The sequence below is a fragment of the Haliotis cracherodii genome, unplaced genomic scaffold (genome assembly GCF_022045235.1).
Source record: "Haliotis cracherodii isolate W230 unplaced genomic scaffold, xgHalCrac1.p SCAF_1, whole genome shotgun sequence".
Lineage (NCBI taxonomy): Eukaryota > Metazoa > Mollusca > Gastropoda > Lepetellida > Haliotidae > Haliotis > Haliotis cracherodii.
The window spans coordinates 73,205,919-73,211,918 of record NW_027266264.1 but is presented as its reverse complement, the minus strand read 5'-3'; the positions used below and the strand labels follow the sequence as shown (position 1 = coordinate 73,211,918).

Below are 6,000 nucleotides of genomic sequence, written 5' to 3'. Positions count from 1 at the left end.
TACGTGATGTAACATCCCCACTGTGTAAACAACTCTGGTCGTTATCAATAACAAGCACTGGCATGGATAACACGTTTTTATTTACTCACATACTTACACCGCAACGCGGGACATGTTCTTCGCCAACAGTGTGAATCGTACAGCTGAGCATCGCCACCGACAAGTTGGTGAAATGTTTATTATTCACTCATTCAGGACATTATCCAGACTCTCTAGATGCTCAAACACACCGATGTCGTGATTGACTGTATTTATGTAGAGAGTATATATCAGAGTTACACTCTCTGATTGTACTACTACTAATTATACACTGGCAAGTTCCATCTATTCTACTGAGATCTCCTTTCTGGTCCAGTGGATAAGTAGAAATTTAAGAGTGTCTGTCGATCCCCGGCCGCGTCACACCAAACTACTTGTTGTTTCCCGGCATTAACGGGTTAAATCAAGAATTGGTCGGCTCGTAGTCAGTATACTTACTTATCTCTCCCTCATGATGAGATCTATTGGTAAGGTAGTTCATATAAGCAGGACTGTTGTGAAGGAAAATTATATTCTAGTAAATGTTTTCTAAATGTAAGGATGTTGTAATGATTAAACGGGCCATTTGCCCGACTTGGAAATATGACCGCACATATAACCACTGTTACCCGTAGGGTGCTGCCGCCTACCTGGTCAGATCAGTCCAGATTGCGAGGTAAGAATAGTTCCCCATTATCCATGCTGGTCCCAGGAGGCGACCCAAGGGATCGGGAGGACAGACTCGGTGACCTGGGTGCCGTTGTACACGACAACCTTAGCGCTACGACTGTCGTAAGTCTATGTTAAGATCGCTTTGTACAACGGCACCCAGGTTGATTTTGATTGTCACCGAACTCCGACCGACCCGATTGTTTCCAGGCCGTCGTCATATATAGAGCTTGAAGATATATTGTCAGATTATGTCTTATATATGATATATAACTTGTATAGATATATTTTCAGGTTATGTCCTGTATATAATATATAACTTGTATAGATATATTGTCAGGTTATGTCCTGTAAATGATACATGTATATGAATTGTTTGGATATATTGTCAGGTTATGTCCTGTATATAATATATAACTTGTATAGATATATTGTCAGGTTATGTCCTGTATATGATACATAACTTGTATAGATATATTGTCAGGTTATGTCCTGTATATGATATGTAACTTGTATAAATATATTGTCAGGTTATGTTCGGTATATGATACATGTATATGAATTGTTTGGATATATTGTCAGGTTATGTCCTGAAAATGATACATGTATATGAATTGTATAGATATATTGTCAGGTTATGTCCTGTATATGATACATGTATATGAATTGTATAGATATATTGTCAGGTTATGTCCTGAACATGATATGTAACTTGTATGGAGGTATTGTCAGTTTCTGTCCTGTATATGATATATGAATTGTATGGATATATTTACAGTTTATGTCCTGTATATGATACATAACTTGTATAGATTAATTGTCAGGTTATGTCCTGTATATAAGACTTATTCAGACATTTTGTCAGGTTATGTCCTGTATATGATATAAGACTTATATAGATATATTGTCAGATTATTTGCTGTACTTGTTAATGATATATTTATTGTATAGATTTCTTGTCAGATTATAACATATTGTCAGATTGTTCTGTATATGATATAGAACTTGTATAGATATCAAGTAACTTGTTCCATCTCGTAATTGATAGTTTCGGGATGTGCGTCTCCATCGCCTGTATTTACACATCAAAGTTAAACTAACACGCACAGTCAATAACACTGCCACCGATAAAAGACCCAAAACAGCTCTGGTAATTCAATTTGCGAGAAAGTTTTATATTTTCAGCACGATCGTAAGCACGGTTCATTGTAAATAATATTCTTAAGAACATTAAATAGTCGATCCTTTCCTTTCAGGCCATCCCTAAGCACACAGGGACATGCACGGCCCATGACGTAAGCAGCCACCACTACTAGAGTTCTCCCCAAAACTGGCGAGCGTAGTACACTCCCGCTGTCCCACTTCATACTGGCCACTGATGGAAGCATGACGAACATATTCCGTCGCTCTTGAACTTATTGAAGTAACACAATTTGAAGAAATGCTACGTTTCATACTCTTGACATTTTTGTGCCAGTCTGTTGCAGAACAACCAAATGTCTTATTTCTGGTAGCAGACGACATGCGCCCAGACATTGAAGCATTCGGCCATGTTGACGGCATTGTCCGTCCCAAGATGCACACCCCTAATTTGGACAAGTTAGCCGGAAGGAGCCTGCTGTTAAAAAAGGCCTATGTCCAGCAAGCCTTGTGTGGACCAAGCAGGACATCACTTCTGACCAGCAGACGACCGGACACAACTCGGGTGTACGACTGTAAAACGTACTGGAGAACCTCAGGCGGTAACTTCACCACTCTCCCGCAATATTTCAAGGACAATGGATACAGAACAGTTGGAATCGGGAAAATATTTCATGGCGGCAAATCATCAAATAATCATGACCCCATGTCCTGGTCGGATCCTTATTTGGACGCACCTGATAAATACAAGAAGGACAAGCTGTTGATGAATGCTGTAAGTCAAGGACGGTTGAACAAACAACCTCTACAAGATACTTTGGTAGCGGACCATGCCATTGGTGTGATACGTGACGTTGCGTCTAAGGCCAAAACTGGTAAGCAGCCATTTTTTCTTGCTGTTGGCTTCCGTAAGCCTCATGTGCCGTGGACATTTCCCGACAGATTTCTGAAATATTACCCACTTGAGGACATTCCGATTCCGGATAATTATTATGCGTCAACTGATATGTCTAAGATTGCATGGCACACATACAAAAACATGGGAAGTTATAAGGACGTCAAAGCCTACAATCTGAAGAAGGTCGGATCATTCAATTTCACGTTTCCTCCAAGGCTAACTCGACGCCTTCGCCAGGCATATTACAGTGCAGTCAGCGCCACAGACTTTGAGCTCGGGCGTGTTATCAATGAACTTGATCGGCTAGGTTTATCAAAGAATACTATCATCTCCTTCTGGGGGGACCATGGCTGGCAGCTCGGGGAACACGCTGAGTGGCAGAAACAGACTAATTTTGACCTGTCGACTCATGCGCCGATGATGCTTCGCATACCAGGGAAAACAGACCGTGGAATAGTGTCAGAGGAGCTGGTGGAGTTTGTTGACCTGTTTCCCACTCTTGTTGATGCTGTGGGAATTCCAAAGCTTAATACATGTCCCAAAAATTCTAATAAGGTTCGACTCTGTACTGAAGGTACTAGTTTTCTACCACTGGTCGACAAACCCAAGCAAGCGTTGAAGAAAGCCGTCTTTTCTCAGTATCCGAGTGAAGGCCGTGGAGTGATGGGCTACACAGTGACAACCAAGAGGTACAGGTACACAGAATGGGTGCCGTTCTTTGGTAATCCCCGGAGACCAAAGTGGTGGAGTGTGAGGGCGGCGGAGCTGTATGATCATCAGGTAGATCCGGCGGAGAATGTGCAGCAAGCTAACAAGCGTTCAAAGAAGAATCTGCGGCTAAGTCTTAGAAGGCAGCTGCGAAAAGGATGGCGGGCAACCACACCACAGTGAAGCAGAATGCAGGCATCCTACTTCTACAGGAGGACATGACTTGATGGAATATTATCATTTGACAAAACGTCTGGATGAGTGTTTGGATATCATTAAAACAGTTAAGTTTGCTAAAGATTTTGTGTGATTTTGTCTAAATACTTAAATGACCATGTTTTGGTTGTTTGTTGTTTAACGCGGGACTCAGCAATACTCCAGCAATATGATGGCGGTCTGTAAATTGTCTGGTCCAGACAATCCAGTGATTAATCTCAGTAGCATCGATATACGCATTTGAAACAGCGTGCCTGACCACCCGATCCTGTTAGTCGTCTCTTACCACAAGCATGGGTAGCTGACAACAATTCTAACTTCAATGTTATAACGACGTCTTAATGTCAGGCAAACAGTTATTTATCTGACTATGTCAATCACAATTTGGTTGTTTCTTAATGATATCTTATTCAATCTTTTATCTATGGTAACCTCTCGGCGTGCAAGCAAATTGTATATTTCAGAGACCTTTCTTAATTCCTAAATTACTTGATAATGTCACCATATAATTACTGTACACTTCCAAGCGTCTGCTTAGGAAATATTTCTCTTACTTGTGCTAGTACCAAAACCGCTGTTCTCTGGAGCGTGATTTTTGTCTCGGTGTAATTGCGTTGTTTGTAAGTAAACTAGTTATGTGATTTCACGATAATTCATACCATATCTCATTGGTCTGGTACATCAGCTTAATGTGGAAGGAAATTTCACATAGGTCTTTATAGGTGACAATCTGACAATAGGTGTTATAACTTGGTGAAACCCACGAGCATGCGCATGGTGCCTACAAACCAAGAACTTGGGTATTCGAACCAACGATCATAGTATCCTGGTACACCTAAGGGACGTTAAAGTGCTCAGCGAATTGCGACGCATTAAAAGACTGTGTCATCATGTGCCCCAAGAATGCATGTCTGCTTAGCCACTGACCTGCACCTACATTATGTGACGATTTATTGAATTCCACTATGAACATAACATTAAGAAATAACTCACGTAGTAACTTGAAACATCAAGGGACATGCTGGGATAAACAAATAAGCTTCAGTCAAATAGACCTCACGCTGTGTAAACTTTGAAGGATTAATGTATGCCATGAATGTTTTTTCAATGGATCAAAGACTTGGTACACACCTACTCGAATTTCATTCAACCCTTAAAAATTACTCTAGAGTGGTTTAATTCACTCTATAATGCTTTCAGCCTAAGCTCAGGTCACCCACCTACTACTAGGCCCAAAGCACTCACTCACTCCGAGCCTCGAATAAACATGTTGCATGTTGGCTGCGGTTGGCGCCACCCAATGAAGTATTGTGTTGTTGGTTATTATTTTATGCTTCTTTGAGTTAAACGAATCAGAAGGTAATCCATTCAGCTTGTAGCGTGCTGCTGTCAATCAAATGTCAGGTCACATCACCATCACTGAAGATGACATCGCTCTTTCTTGTAATGCACGTGATAGTTATGCACGGGTCACACGGACGACCGTTTGTCTGTCTTACAGACACTGATGCAAATACGCGTATATATCAAATACAGCCCATGCAAGTCTATATTGTTTGGCAAGTCTAGATTACTGCAGTGTCTGAAAATGAAGAGTCACTGGGCACACTTTTATTACATTTTTATTAATATACCTGAACAACTTTTTTTTCTGTACGACATGTTCATTTCAGAGCCTAGATGTTAGTCTAGGACGACAGCTGGAGACCGCATGTCATTTTGTTGAGGGATGATGGGATCAAATTTCACACGCACGCACGCACGCACGCACGCACGCACGCACGCACGCACGCACACACACACACGCACGCAAAAATGGAGCCTGGCGAGCCATCGATGTAACCACCAGGCTGCCCATCCTGCCCCCAGTTGCTTTATAAGGAGGATAGAGGGGTTCTAAAGTATAGTTGTGTAATGTGTCTCCACATTACTGGGGCCGGGGGTACTGCCATATCAGCCCGCGGAAACAGTGACAATTTGTGGCGCAAGTAAAATCTCCAACTTCTACCTGTACTTCCAATGCAAAATATTTTACAACACACGAAAACAAAACTAAACTTTAATCACTCTTTTCTTTTGTAGACAGACTTTACAGTCCTTGAACAGGTTCAAATGCGATGTATTTATTACGGTTTGATATTACATAGCAGTAAATGTATTATCCACGATCTTTCCTCTGTTCATTGTTTCCAGTCTAAACATTATGGACGTATTTCTTTTCATCAGTGTAATACTGCACACATCAAAATAAAAAAAAAAAATAATAAAATATAAGAAAAATCTTATGTTTTTTTCGTGTTAAAACAATGGCGCCAAATTAAAAAAAAAATCAGATTGTATATTTTCCAGGA

The 6,000-nt window shown here is 40.8% G+C and overlaps 1 pseudogene; it reads left to right on the top strand.

The window, feature by feature from the left end:
- The first annotated feature begins 1,982 nt into the window (after positions 1–1,982).
- On the top strand, positions 1,983–3,708 carry LOC139468353 (iduronate 2-sulfatase pseudogene; annotated as a pseudogene).
- The last annotated feature ends 2,292 nt before the right edge of the window (positions 3,709–6,000 follow it).